At 41.4% G+C, this 16236-nt stretch overlaps 1 protein-coding gene across 5 annotated transcripts in view; it reads right to left on the bottom strand.

Moving 5' to 3' along the window:
- The window catches only part of sema4g.S (semaphorin 4G S homeolog), a 161120-nt gene extending 146296 nt beyond the window's left edge, over nt 1–14824 (bottom strand). For 2 of the 5 annotated variants that reach the window (XM_041570448.1, XM_041570449.1), the window contains exon 1: nt 14477–14824. The gene's annotated coding sequence lies outside the window, so the exon portion shown is untranslated. 5 annotated transcript variants of the gene reach the window in all.
- Between the last annotated feature and the right edge of the window lie 1412 nt (nt 14825–16236).

Here is a 16236-nt window from a genome sequence, read left to right as displayed (position 1 = left end):
ACTCATGGATAAAATCAAAACTTGCACTGCTAGAATATTGCTTTGCAAGCAGACAAGTATCTAGGAGCAGTTACACAGACACACGATAAGGGCACCCTAGTGCCTCTAAGTCCGTTCTAACTCTCCGTCCTTTGTGCGAGGATTTAGCTGCCTGGACAGAGGATTAGCAGCGAAATGCACACAAGTGTGGAATCGACTACTAAGCACAAACAGAATTAACAGAAGAAACACAGCTTTCATCTAAATTTTATTTTAATTTTATTCTAAATTGGGATGCACTGAATCCAGGATTCGGTTCGGGATTTGGCTAGGATAGAGTCTTTTTCAGCAGCATTCGGATTCGGCCGAATACTTCTGCACGGCCGAACCGTAGTCCTAATTTGCATATGCAAATTAGGGTCAGGGAGGGAAATCATGTGACTTTAAGTCACAAAAAAAGGCAGCAAAAATATTTTCCCCCTCCTACCCCTAATTTGCATATGCAAATTAGGATTCGGTTTGGTATTCGTCCGAATCTTTTGTGAAAAGATTCGGGGTTCGGGCGAATCCAAAATAGTGGATTCGGTGCATCCCTATTTCTAAATAAACAATTACCGGTGGATGCAAAATCATTGTTCAGTGTTTTAATAGAACATGATTATTTTAAGACATAATTGAAAAAAAAAAACAAAAAACAAAGGTCAGGTCTCACTTAACTCACTTTTATTTTTATTATCTTAGGTTTTCCCCAGATTCTGGGTACAAGTAGTCAGATCCTGAACACAATACATTATCTTTAGCTTCTTTCCTATTCACAAATACTTTTCCATAATGCACATGGATTGGGAGTAAGTGGGATACCATGGGGCCAATGAATAAGTAAAGGGGAGGAAAGGATGACTGTGGGAAAATGGCTGACCACAATGTGCACTAGATTGCCTACCGGTAATTATTTTTTTCAATACCTATACAAACAGTGCAACCGTGTAGCTGCTTTAGGAGGGTCTATACCAGCGTTCCTCAAAAAGTGGCTTTTAAGCAACATGTTGCTCACCAAACCAATAGATGTTCCTCACCAACCCAATAGATGTTGCTCAACCAACTCATTGGCTGTTGCTCCCAGTGACCACTTGAGCGCCTCCCTATAACAATGGTTCGATTGGGGTTTTCATGTTTAGTGCTACTTTCTACCTCCTCAAACTCCTGACATGGCTCTCGGCACAGCATGTGGGCACTACCATGACCCTTGATCATCCCAATGCTGCTGCTTCTCTTTTTTAGAGAATCAAAAAAGAAAACAAAACATGTAAGCCTACGGCTTCCGGAAAAAAGTGGCATGCACCTGTAAGAAAGATCACATTTCCAGTACAATGAGCAGGTCACCTTGACCAGCAAAGCCTACCATGAATTAAATGCAATTGCTCATAAGTTTTTATCATTCTAAATAGAGGCTGTAAGGAACAAATGAGGGATGGGGGAGCTGCACGAGGCAATCTGATTGTTTTCTACATGAATGCCGAGCATAAAAACCGATTACAAGCCTGACAATTTCATTCCATGGTAATCTAACACCAAAGCACCGAGATAACAGAAGAATCAGTTCAATGACAGACCCAATGACAGATAAAAATGAGCAGGTCATTGTAAGAGATCTAAAGAAAAGTGCAGGGGACAGCAGGGTCCAGTCATTCGGTGTAGGTGGCAATTCCGAATACAATAGACGGGTTCATGGGCATAATTACTTTAAGAAGAAGCACTTCAGATAAGCCTATAGCACATCAGCTAATTTGTGGCTTTTTCACCTTTTTCAGTGTTTCCCGGAGGGAAATAAATGTTGAGACAGATACCAGGGATCCTCTCTGAGAAAAGTCAAGACTAGTTATGGTGTCTGCAGGCATTTCTGGTCTCTAAATGTAGATGTCCATGGTTTAAGGTGTTTTACGTGATTAATCCCCTGTAAGTGCCATAATTTACGTGATTACCGTTCACTTTTCACAATATCCTGTTGTTTCATTTGTGCCCTGTGCACATTAAAAGGGCTGTTCGCCTTTGAATTCACTTTTAGTATTATATAGAGACAATTTGCAATTGAGTTATTTATCTTATAATTCAGCAGCTCTCTAGTTTGCAGTTTCAGCAATCTGGTTGCTAGGGTCCAAATTACCCTAGCAGGTAGCAACCATGCAATGATTTGAATAGGAGACTGGATTATGAATAGGATAGGACCTGGATAAAAAGATGGGTAATAAAAAGTAGCAATAACAATTAATTTGTAGCTTTACAGAGCATTTATTTTTTAAAATGGGATAAGCGACCACCATTAGAAGGCTAGAAAGAGTCAGAACAAAGAGGCAAATAATTAAAAAACTATAACAAAAAAAAATTATGAAGTCTAACTGCAAAGTTGCTCAGAATTGGCCATGCTATAACATACTAAAAATGAACTGTCGCCATGGATTTTCTCTCAAAAATGTGCATTTCAGCATTTTCACAATCCAAAATCTGTCACACAAAGGCAGTTGCCATTTAAGTCTATGGCGGGCAGCGATGACAGGCGTCTCCACCAGTAGAGCAAAAACCTGGCTTGCAATAAAATTGTAAAGTGACTGATAAACAGCAAAAAAAATGAGATGGCTAGGTAGAACTTAACCAAAAACAGTATTATTACTTTGCATGAACAGTGTCCTTTTTTTAGGATTGCCCATATGTACTCACAAGAAATAAAACTGCCAATCACTGAAGTCATTGTATCACTTGGCACCGGAATTTGTACTTGAACTTGACTTTTAAGAAATGGCAAAAATATTCACAAATTAAGATTAGAAAAAAGTCCAAGGCCAAGAGTTGTCTATTTCCAAACCTTATTGCTTAGTAAGGCAACGCATATATAAGTTTATATATAACATAAGTCAGGGATCCCCAACCTTGTGAACCCGTGAGCAACATTCCGAAGTAAAAGGAGTTGGGGAGCAACACAGTAAGCAGTGTACAGAGGGCTTGTACTAGCCTTTTAAGCCAGGGAAGAGTCGCTCAGTGAGCCAATGCCGAGAGTTTTAGATTTAGAACGTACGCCCTTGGTACACAAACTTATGTTTATCCGGAGCAGAGTGCTCCCCGTTCCCTTTGAATGGATGTTAACTGTGCACAAACAGAGGCAGTCATGCTGAAATCCACAGAACCTTGGTTTTAAACCCCTGTGGTAAGACTTGAGGCTAACTCAAAAAGAGGTCCCTTAAGTTTTTTTACATTTTGGCAAACAGGTAGTGTTGCTGTACATGTCATGTTACCTTATATTTAATTATGGTGATTATTAGGGTCATAAAGAGGTAGTAGAAAATAAGCAAATGGTTAGAGTGACAGGGGGGTGAAAGTGATTTTTACTTTTGTTCTTCCTTAGGGTAAGGCCACACTGGGCATTTTGGGGAGATTTGGTCACCTGGGGACTAATCCCCTCGTCTTTGTGGCGACCAATCTCCCCAAACGCCTGCCCTCACTCTGCGCTGGCTAAAATGAAAAAAACGCCGCCGCTAATCACACGCGACGGTTCGTTTTCTGAAGTCGCCCAAAGTTGCCTCACTAGGAAACAGGTGTTACCTGTTGGATGATACAGGAGAAAGGAGGACCTTGCCCTGTACAGCTTACACATTATTTCTTTTAATACACAAAGAATGAGTCATTAAACACAGTGTTATCAGTGACACCACAAAAAATCTACTGATGACATTACTAAGAATTATTCCTCAGATTTATACTACAGGTTACTCGCGGCTTTTGGACATAATAATCATTTAAACACAGAAAATAAATATACAATGGCATTTAACAAGGCATCTCAAGGCTGCTCATGAAGTTAGATAGTTGCCCTTTGTCCCCAAACAGTCAATAACTAAATAGCCTATCACAGGAAACAGCACTGAGCCAATCAGCACCCTGAACTAATACCCACCCCCCTATCAATCCATAAAGCAAGGACAGGCTACAACAACAGGTGATATTGCACAACGTAGACAGATAGGCCAAAGGGGAATGGCCAGCACAGAGTGAGATCATTTTCACATGCAAAAATTTCCCCATGGAATTGTGGAGGAGGTGATTGGCTGGGGCTGGCCCAGGACACACCAGAAAATATAAAGAAATAATGTCTGTATGGAACATGATACAGGTATGGGACCTGTTTTCCGGATAAGGGATCATACCAAAATTTGTATTACCATAGCTTAAGTCTACTAAAAAAAAAAAAAACATTTTAACATGAAATAAATCTTGGTTGGGATCGAGTAAAACATACTGTTTTATTACAGAGAAAAAAGAAAGCATTTAAAATGTGCAAATTATTTGATTAAAATTGAGTCAATGGGAGAGATATAGTCAATGGGAGATATGGGAGAGATGTAGTCAATGGGAGATATGGGAGAGATATAGTCAATGGAAAATATGGGAGAGTTGTAGTCAATGGAAGATATGGGAGAGATGTAGTCAATGGGAGATATATAGCCAATGGGAGATATGGGAGAGATATAGTCAATGGGAGAGAGATGTAGTCAATGGGAGATATGGGAGAGATATAGTAAGTGGAAGATATGGGAGAGATGTAGTCAATGGAAGATATGGGAGAGGTGTAGTCAATGGGAGATATATAGCCAATGGGAGATATAGGAGAGATATAGCCAATGGGAGATATATAGTCAATGGGAGATATTGAAGAGATATAGTCAATGGGAGATAGCTATAGTCAATGGAAGATATGGGAGAGATATAGCCAATGGGAGATATGGGAGAGATATGGTCAATGGGAGATATGGGAGAGATATGGTCAATGGGAGATAGATATAGTAAATGGGAGAGATGGGAGAGATATAGCCAATGGGAGATATGGGAGAGATATGGTCAATGGAAGATAGATATAGTCAATGGGAGAGAGACCCGTAAGACCAAAAAAAGATTCTACAGGTTGTGGCAGAACTGAAACACAGACAAAGTGCTTTTGACCCAAACGTATGCAGGTGATCATGTCCTCAGTAGCCTCTGTTGCTGCAAACCACTTCTCACTGCAGTATTTGTTGCAGAAAAATTAACTGCATCTCTTTGTTGATCGCAGGCTATCAATCAAATATTACAGGTATAAGATCCGTTATCAGGAAACCAGTTATCCAGGAAGCTCCAAATTATGGAAAAGCCGTCTCTCAGACATTATAACCAAATAATTAAAATTTTTAAAAATGATTTCCTTTTTCTCTGCAAGATATAATTAATCCTTATTGGAAGCAAACCCAGCTTATTGGGTTTATTTAGTGCTTACATGATTTCTAGACTTAAGGTATGAAGATCCAAATTATGGAGAGATCAGTTATCTGGAAACCCCAGGTCCTGAGCATTCTGGATAACAGGTCCCATACCTGTACTATAATCTAAAAATGTCTTGTGCATTAGTCTCTATTTCATGTGTTTATTGTGTTGAACTGAGGGCAATTAATTAATTCCCTATAAAGGAAACTTACACTAACTGGCAACTCGAAAGGAAGTTATTTCAATGGGCACAATTTTAGAATTGCCATCGTACTTACCGCTCTATTTTCAACAGACAGAAAGCAAAAAGTAGCCACTACAATTCCTGTAGTTACGGACAGAGAATCACCCAGCTAAGCCAAGCAATAAGACGGCTCCCACTCACGTTAGAAATAATGAATTTCAAGTGAAGTTATATGTTAATGCGGAGAATGACTAGATTGTAATTGAAACAATGTTAACGTTAATGAACAAGATGGTCATAATGAATAAAACCTTAAGTCGTTAAAAAAGAATTCTGGAAAAAAAATAATTTGTTTCGTTAATTAGGCAAGAAGGCTGCTGTAAGCTTCAGATCTGCAAACATACAAATCAGTGAATAAGCGGATTCTTTGGTTTCTATGGCTACATTTTTGCTCATTACTAACTAAACAAATCCATTGCAAGGAGGAATAAACAACCGAGTATTGCTAAGAATATCACTTTCATTTCCACTACTGTGCAATAAACACTGTCTGACTGAATGTAATAAGGAAGACGGTCTGATCTTATATAAGGTTCCCAGGCCTGTTACAGCATTCAGTGCAGCCATCTTTAGGTATATCCTACTGAGATGTCAGCTGCTTCACTTTTTCAAGGGCACAAGGAGAAAAACAACACAGGTTTCCTTCTTCTTCTTGTGAAACAGCCAATGCTTTTATAAAGTACAATTTTTCATCTTTTAGCTCAGTTGGTGATGTACTTTAAAACTTGAAGGGCCACAAATAGTGTAAATATTATTTCTGCCATGCCCCACTTATGTACCTGCTATCCCAAAACCACATTTACATCTTCTACTATTGGCATATCTCTCCCTACTTAACCTGCTATCCCACAGTCACACTCCCTTCCCAGAGACTATTATCCCACTGTTACTATAGGCACCATCTCTCCCTACTATACCTGCTATCCCACAGTCACACTCCCTTCCCAGAGACTATTATCCACTGTTACTATAGGGACCATCTCTCCCTACTATACCTGCTATCCCACAGTCACACTCCCTTCCCAGAGACTATTATCCCTCTGTTACTATAGGCACCATCCCTCCCTACTATACCTGCTATCCCACAGTCACACTCCCTTCCCAGAGACTATTATCCACTGTTACTATAGGCACCATCTCTCCCTACTATACCTGCTATCCCACAGTCACTTCCCAGAGACTATTATCCACTGTTACTATAGGCACCATCTCTCCCTACTATACCTGCTATCCCACAGTCACACTCCCTTCCCAGAGACTATTATCCCTCTGTTACTATAGGCACCATCTCTCCCTACTATACATGCTATCCCACAGTCACACTCCCTTCCCAGAGACTATTATCCACTGTTACTATAGGCACCATCTCTCCCTACTATACCTGCTATCCCACAGTCACACTCCCTTCCCAGAGACTATTATCCACTGTTACTATAGGCACCATCTCTCCCTACTATACCTGCTATCCCACAGTCACACCACAAATAGTGTAAATATTATTTCTGCCATGCCCCACTTATGTACCTGCTATCCCAAAACCACATTTACATCTTCTACTATTGGCATATCTCTCCCTACTTAACCTGCTATCCCACAGTCACACTCCCTTCCCAGAGACTATTATCCCACTGTTACTATAGGCACCATCTCTCCCTACTATACCTGCTATCCCACAATCACACTCCCTTCCCAAAGACTATTATCCCACTGTTACTATAGGCACCATCTCTCCCTACTATACCTGCTATCCCACAGTCACAGTCCCTTCCCAGAGACTATTATCCACTGTTACTATAGGCACCATCTCTCCCTACTATACATGCTATCCCACAGTCACACTCCCTTCCCAGAGACTATTATCCACTGTTACTATAGGGACCATCTCTCCCTACTATACCTGCTATCCCACAGTCACACTCCCTTCCCAGAGACCATTATCCACTGTTACTATAGGCACCATCTCTCCCTACTATACCTGCTATCCCACAGTCACACTCCCTTCCCAGAGACTATTATCCACTGTTACTATAGGCACCATCTCTCCCTACTATACCTGCTATCCCACAGTCACACTCCCTTCCCAGAGACTATTATCCACTTTTACTATAGGCACCATCTCTCCCTACTATACCTGCTATCCCACAGTCACACTCCCTTCCCAGAGACTATTATCCACTGTTACTATAGGCACCATCTCTCCCTACTATACCTGCTATCCCACAGTCACACTCCCTTCCCAGAGACTATTATCCACTGTTACTATAGGCACCATCTCTCCCTACTATACCTGCTATCCCACAGTCACACTCCCTTCCCAGAGACTATTATCCCTCTGTTACTATAGGCACCATCCCTCCCTACTATACCTGCTATCCCACAGTCACACTCCCTTCCCAGAGACTATTATCCACTGTTAATATAGGCACCATCTCTCCCTACTATACCTGCTATCCCACAGTCACACTCCCTTCCCAGAGACTATTATCCACTGTTACTATAGGCACCATCTCTCCCTACTATACCTGCTATCCCACAGTCACTTCCCAGAGACTATTATCCACTGTTACTATAGGCACCATCTCTCCCTACTATACCTGCTATCCCACAGTCACACTCCCTTCCCAGAGACTATTATCCCTCTGTTACTATAGGCACCATCTCTCCCTACTATACCTGCTATCCCACAGTCACACTCCCTTCCCAGAGACTATTATCCACTGTTACTATAGGCACCATCTCTCCCTACTATACCTGCTATCCCAAAGTCACACTCCCTTCCCAAAGGTCCATGATGAGGACCGAAACGTCGAGGCTGCAACTTTTTCTCCAATATGTATATTTAATGTACATACTGAAGGGCAAGCAGATCCAGTAAAACCTGAAAGATTTATTTACAATAACATAAAGCTGACAGACACGTGCCCAACCTTAGGGCAATGACACACATGGTGATTAGTTGCCCTCATTAAAGAAATCGCTACCGAAGATGACAAATTTCCACAAAAATGTCCAATCATTCACTTACCTTGTAATAGCAGCAAGTAAATTAATTTACTACTGGCAATTCGGCTTAATTGTTGTAAAATGAAAAAGCGGGCAGTCATTTACTTGAGGCGATTACAAGGTAAGTGAACGGCAAGGCATTTTCTGGGAGATTTGTTGCCCACAGTAGAGACATTTTAACACAAATGATAAATCTCCCCGTGTGTCATTGCCCTTGATGGCTAATTTAAGATACAGGTATGGGATTCGTTATAAGAAAACCAGCTATCCAGAAAGCTCAGAATTAAATAATCCAAATTTTTAAAAATGATTTCCTTTTTCTCTGTAATAATAAAACAGTATCTTGTACTTGATCCAAACTAAAATATAATTAATCCTTATTGGAAGTAGAACCAGCCTATTGGGTTTATTTAGGGGCAGATTTATAAAAGGTCGAGGTGAAGTTTTGAAGTGAAAAACTTCGAATTTCGAGCTATTTTTATGTGTACTTCGACTAGGGAATAGTCATACTTCTATTCGAATTTGAAAAAATTCGAAGGTCACATTTTTTTTGAAGTACTGTCTCTTTAAAACTTTGACTTCGACAATTCGCCACCTAAAAGCTGCCGAAGTGCTGTTTTAGCCTATGGGGGACCTCCTACAACCTGTATGGAGGCAATTGGGGGAGTTTGGGAGATCGAAGGTCGAAGTTAAAAAACTTCGAATCGAAGTAAGTTTGTATGATTCGAAGTAGGCCGAATTCTGCCCACTTTGACCCCAAAAACCTTTTGACCTCCCTTCGATTGGTCTTTTTGAATTCTAAGTTTGAAGTTTTTTTAACTTCAACCTTTGATAAATATGCCCCTTAATGTTTACATGATTTTCTAGTAGACTTAAGGTATGAAGATCGAAATTATGGAAAGATCCATTATCCAGAAAGCCCCAGTTCCTGAGCATTCGGGATTACAGGTCCCATAACAAACAAGCACATATTGTTCCCTATAAATATTGAAGCAGGACCATCCAGTTGCCAAGGACTGAATTATGCAGCCATAACAATTACATACAGGTATGGGATCCATTATCCGGAAACCCATTATCCAGAAAGCTCAGAATTACGGAATGGCTGTCTCCCATAGACTCCATTTTATCCAAATAATCCAAGTTTTTAAAAATCATGGCTTTTATTAAAAGGTTAAGAACAGAAGGAGTGCTACTGATGAAATTCTAAGATGTCACACTTTCATTCCATTTCGAACACACACAGGAACCAATTTGTGCACTCTGTAGATCCCTGCAGAAATAAAGGAGAGATGTTTTGCCCCAAAAGTGACGGTGTGGAGAGAAGTTATCCTGAGAGCTGTTGGAGTAGGCCTAATTTCAAGTAGAAAATTTGGAATGTGTTACAAAAGAAATGAAAATGCAGTTCTCCACTAGAAATGGAAATGTAGGAACTAGGAACACTCCTGTAGAATAAGTACCCTACTTCTACATTTATTTCACAGCTGAACAGCTGCTGGCATAAGTCCAACTCCATATTTCCAAAAACACTTTTTCCTAGCCACTGGCTCAAACGTCATATAGTTTACTCTAAGAAGTAAAGCCTTGAAACCATCCTTCCCCTGATTTAAGGGGTGGTTCACCTTTTACTTAAATTTTAGTATGTTATAGAATGGCCAAATCAAAGCAACTTTTCAATTGGTTGCCATTACTTTTTTTTTTTTTTTAAGTTTTTTAATTAGTTGCCATCTTCGTCTGACTCTTTCCTCTTCCAAATGGAGGTCGCTGACCCCATCTTAAGCTCCCCATAGACGCAACGATTTTTCTTGCCGAACGACTGATTTTAGCAAAGTCCTACGAAATTATGGTGAGGCTAGTGGGATTCGAACGATCGTACATCTTACGATTTTTCGGACGACATCTGTCAGAAAATTGATCGGCCATGTTAAAAAAAATCTTTATTGGTCCCACTGCAATCTATGTCTGCAGGGCCAAGCAGGCAGCTATCCTTCAGTTTTGCTGGCAATATAGCCTGAAATTGTCTTGTTAGTTGATGGACACATCGTACATTTAAACGATTGTCTTAAACTATTCGTGGTCTCACTATAATGATTGGATCTTTTAAAAACCTTTACATCTATGGCCAGCTTAAAACAACAAATGCTCTGCAGCGCTACACGTTATTGCTCTTTTGATCACTCATCTTTCTATGCAGGTTCCCTCCTATTTATATTCCAGCCTTTAATTCAAATCAATGCATGGTTGCCATGGTAATGTGGACCCTAGCAACCAGAATGCTGAAAGTGCAAACTGGAGAGCTGCCGAATAAAAAGCTAAATAACTCAAAAACCACAAATCATAAAAAATGAAAACCAATTGCAAATCGTCTCAGAATATTACTCTACATACTAAATGTTAACTCAACGATGAATAGCCTCATTAATAGAATAATAATACAAAGAAAGGAAAATTATAAGTGCAGGGATATAGACCTATTGTCAGTTTCCCAGCTCCCCCAGTCATGTGACTTGTGCTCTGATAAACTTTAGTCACTCTTTACTGCTGCACTGCAAGCTGTAGTGATATGACCACCCTCCCTTCCCCCCCCCAGCAGCCGAACAATAGAACAATGGGAAGGTAACCAGATAGCAGCTCCCTAACACAATATAACAGCTGCCTGGTAGATCTAAGAACAACACTCAATAGTAAAATCCAGGTCCCACTGTGACACATTCAGTTACATTGAGTAGGACAAACAACAGCCTGCCAGAAAGCATTTCCATCCTAAAGTGCTGGCTCTTTCTGAAAGCACATAACCAGGCAAAATGACCTGAGATGGTGCTTACACACCAATATTACAACTAAAAAAATACACTTGCTGGTTCAGGAATAAAATGTTATATTGTACAGTGAATTATTTGCAGTGTAAACAGTGGAATTTAGAAGTAAAATTATCATAAATATCATGACAGAATCCCTTTAATGTTTGGCCAAGTACAATTAGCCGAGTTGGTCCCAAGAGAATCAGCAATGTGTGCGTCTGTATGAAAGGTTCTTCCCAGGCAGTGATGGGTTAATAAAATGAATGGATTTTACGCTGGATGGAGACTGTACACATCAATAGGCAGGTTGATCCTTACTTTGATCTCAGGCAGAGCCTCTGTGCCACGGAAAGGGAACTGTTATAACAAACTGCCAGATTGTTTGAACAGACCTCATTAAAGTCGCTTTAAACATAGCAGAAAAAGAGGAAAAGGAATGAAGGCAATTGGTGCCTGAGCTAAAACATCACTATCAAATAAATAATATTCATAAGCGATACCCCAGAATCACACAAAACTGCTCATTGCAACAGCCAACATCATGTACAATATTATAGCATGTGCACAACTGGGGGAGCAAAAGGCTTTAGGTGACCCCCCATTGCTCAATTGCTATTCTTATTTTTAAAAGAAGTAAGAGCAACCCTGCTGCTCTGCTTAAAAAAAAACACACTTTGGCTACGGAGGAGTTTCATGACCATGAAAACTCCTTTAGGGGTACTTCATTTATTATAATACACACGTTTCAGTGAGTCATGTGACAGAAATGACATCAGAACTCACCGTTTATAAGGATATAATTTACAAGATCTTCCGTCTCGTGTTTTTATATGGTCATGAAACTCCTCGGTAACTTATCATATCCTTATAATTTACAAGAGGGGGTACTTTATTCACTATATAATACACAAAAGCCACGAATACCCTGTAAATTATATAATACACAAAAGCCATGAATACCCTGTAAATGATATCCTTATAAACGGCTCTTAGTGATGTCATTTTGTCACATGACTCACTGAAAATTAAGTATTACAATAAATAAAGCAGGGATGCACCGAATCCACTATTTTGGATTCGGCTGAACCCCCGAATCCTTTGCCAAAGACTAGGCCAAATACTGAACCGAATCCGAAATTGCATGTGCAAATTAGGGGTGGGAAGGGGAAAGCATTTTTTACTAACTTATTTTGTGACAAAAAGTCGACCTCCCTCCTAATTTGCATATTCAATTTTATATTTGCATTAGGATTCAGATTCGGACGGGCAGAAGGATTCGGCCGAATCCAAATACAGCTAAATCCTGACCGAATCCCAAACTGAATCCTCGATTCGGTGCATCCCTAATATAAAGTACTCCTTGTTGGAAAATATGAGGATATTAGAAGTAACCTCGGGGTTCCATGACCTGTATAAATGATAATGGACAGGGTGGGACTGGAGCATTGTGGGCCCACTGGGGCTGCAAAATTAAGGGCCCTCCTGGCAGTCTCCGGGGGTCCCCTCGCATCCTCAAAACTTGCTCTGTGCACATGAGCTAAACACGCACCGCAACAGCTGATTGTCCGATCAGGGGTGCAGGTCTGGGCCAACAGGGGCCCATGAGGGTCGGGCCCACCAGGTTTTTTTCCCACCGCAAAAGCTGATTGTCCGATCAGGGGTGCAGGTCTGGGCCAACAGGGGCCCATGAGGGTCGGGCCCACCAGGTTTTTTTCCCTGTGTCCTGCTGGCCAAGTCCAACTCTGGTCATGGAACTCCTTGGTGACTTATAATATCCTTATAATTTGCAATAGGGGGCACTTTATTCACTATATATACTAGGGATGCACCGAATCCGCTATTTTGGATTCGGCCAAACCCCTGAATCCTTCGCGAAAGATTAAGCCGATTACTGAACCGAATCCTAATTTCCATATGCAAATTAGGGCTGGGAAGGGGAAACCATTTTTTACTTTTTGTTTTGTGACAAAAAGTCACTTGATTTCCCTCACTGCCTCTAATTTGCATGTGCAGATTCGGTTCAGCCGGCCAGAAGGATTTGGCTGAATCCGAATCCTGCTGAAAAAGGCTGAATCCTGGATTCTGTGCATCCTTGATAAATACACGGCAAGGTGACAGTGGGGGAGGATTCAGCCCAATACTCTGTATTTATTCACTGTGAATTAGAGGCAGGGCCGGACTGAGAATTAAAATAGGCCCTGCCATTTCAGGTACACAGAGGCCCAAACAGCCCCCACCAGCCCATTATATACAGACTTTCTATGGAACCTTATAGCAGCCCCTCTGGCATTTGCCAGAACCCACAGATTGCCAGTCCAGGCCTGATTAGAGGTGAACAATGAATCCATTTCCATGCCAAATCAAAAATGCCTTGACTGTATGTAAAGCTTCCCTCACATGGTCCTGACAATACAGTTATACACAAGTGGGAGCTGCCATACTAAAAATAAATACCCTTCAACGGTGCACAAAAAAGCTCCTGCCATGCATAAAGATAAACACCAACCTGCAGAGAATGAATGTTGTGCCCAGAGCTGTAGCTGTGATAATGATTAATGTATTTATAAAGCAGTAACATAGTCTGCAGCGCTGGGCATACAGTAAACATTCAAATGACAGCTAAATACAGACATTCAATGGGCCAGGGCTGTGCAAGGAAGAGTCCAGGAGGCAGATATCCAACCTAAGACTCTGCAGCTGCTGTTTAACCGCGACTCCCAACATCCCTCTGACAGCTGAAGGTACTGGGAGTTGCACATCAAGTTACAAGTGGCTGAAATGAAGTGTAAAATTGTCAAGCGACTGATTATTATAATAATTAGAATCCCTCCCCCCCAGGGAACCCTAAGATAGTATGAGCCAAGGCAAGAGCTCTGTGCCCTATAGTTCTAATGGTCTTGGTTGTGCCCTGCTACTGTCCAATCAAATAAATGGCAGGGGACTATTTTCTCTTTAAAGGCACAGGCTGGACAGTGCACAAGGCAAGGGCAGGTAGACCCTGCGTGTAACACCTTCAGTAGAAAAGAGGGATCCTGGCGCAATAAACAGCAGCCGGACTGCGGGTCAGAGATGAAGGTCGCGGAAAGGCTTCATTGTAGGGGCGCTCGCCTCTCCCCGGTACAGACTTACAGGTAGTGGTATAAAGCCTTATAACTCATCTTACCGTGCCGCCTCGGCTGCTTCCCGCACTAAACTCCGGGCTCACTGAAGAAAACCCTCCGCTACACAGTTCCTTGCAATGGCACCGATCTACCTCCAGCTCCCGGAGCTCTTACCTACAGCGCAGCTCTCGCTTTTTTTCCTCCTTTTACAACGCCAGTTCGCTGCCTCTGGGAACCGTGTGTGGAAGCTCATTGGATGCTCAGTTTCAGCGACGTCTCTCTTGCGCCGCCCGCCGGCAACGCGCACGGAACTACAACTCTTGGGAAGAAGCTTCATCATGTTAATCCTCCGCGCTGTCAGTGAGTGGGGATGATTGCAATAATGGAAAACGTATCGCTACTATAGCAAGGCTGATGTTTGCTCCAGGGTCCTCCTCTAATGGTCAGATTTATTTTCGGCCCTGTCTAAATGATTGCTGAGTGACAAGCGCGAGGGACGATATTTGGCGGGAAATTTGCCTCTAATTTCTGTGGAGATTCCCTTCACTTAGGGGCAAAATAATTAAACTGTGCATGTCTGGCGCACAATGTTGTAAGCTTCCACACACAGTCACCATTTGATTGGGCTTTACTCGAAATGCCAGGGACTATTTTTTTTTTTTTTTAAAAATGCATTTAAAGGGATACCGTCGTTTGAAAACATGTTTTTTTTTTCAAAACGCATCAGTTAATAGTGCTGCTCCAGCAGATTTCTGCAGTGAAATCCAATTTTTAAAAGAGCAAACAGATTTTTTTTATATTCAATTTTAAAATCTGACATGGGGCTAGATATATTGTCAATTTCCCAGCTGCCCCAGTCATGTGACTTGTGCCTGCACTTTAGGATGGAACTGCTTTCTGGCAGGCGGTTGTTTCTCCTACTCAATGTAACTGAATCAGTCTCAGTGGGACTTGGCTTTTGCTATTGAGCGCTGTTCTTATAGCTACCAGGCAGCTGTTATCTTGTGTTAGGCCGGAGGATATTATTATCTGGTTACCTTCCCATTGTTCTGTTGTTAGGCTGCTGTAGCGGGGAGGAGGGAGCGGGTGATATGACTCTAACTTGCAGTACAGCAGTAAAGAGTGACTAAAGTTTATCAGAGCACAAGTCACATGACTGGGGGCAGCTGGGAAACTGACAATATGTCTAGCCCCATGTCAGATTTCAAAATTGAATATGAAAAAAATCTGTTTGCTCTTTTGAAAAATGGAGCAGCACTAATAAGTGATGTGTTTTGAAGAAAAAAAAAACATGTTTTCCCATGACAGTATCCCTTTAAGGTTTTATTTTTAAGTAAAAAAAAAAAAGTAAGGCTGAACAAAATGTATAGACTAAAACAGTCATCAAATCAAATCTGCGTTACTGACAAGCCTTCGGTTATCTGTTGGGTAACATATCTCCCTTCATACACAATCAATAAATATTAAATATTTTCTTGAATTGAAGATAGTATCTAATTTATTTCGGTACCAGGGCCTATTTTTAATCTCAGTCCGGTCTTCAGCACAGGGTTGGGCCAAGTTAGACGGGCACCCCAGGCAACCTGTCCTCAGTCTTGTGTGTCGCCAACCCCTCCCACTCACACGTGTACGATTATGAGTGCAAGATTTTCCCCATAATTGAGACCCTCCAGTGCCTGAACTAGGGGAGTCGTTCTATGACCAGTCAAGTCCAGGAAGTTCACAAGAAGAATGTGTGAATGACCCTCTCCAGATGGAAAAACTTTGCAATGGCACTGCCTTGATAAAGGGAAACTGTAGAGCCAGAATGTATAGCTGCTGC

The sequence above is a fragment of the Xenopus laevis genome, chromosome 7S, assembly GCF_017654675.1.
Source record: "Xenopus laevis strain J_2021 chromosome 7S, Xenopus_laevis_v10.1, whole genome shotgun sequence".
Lineage (NCBI taxonomy): Eukaryota > Metazoa > Chordata > Amphibia > Anura > Pipidae > Xenopus > Xenopus laevis.
Note: the sequence above shows the minus strand (reverse complement) of the source record. Positions and strands in the feature narration are given on the sequence as shown.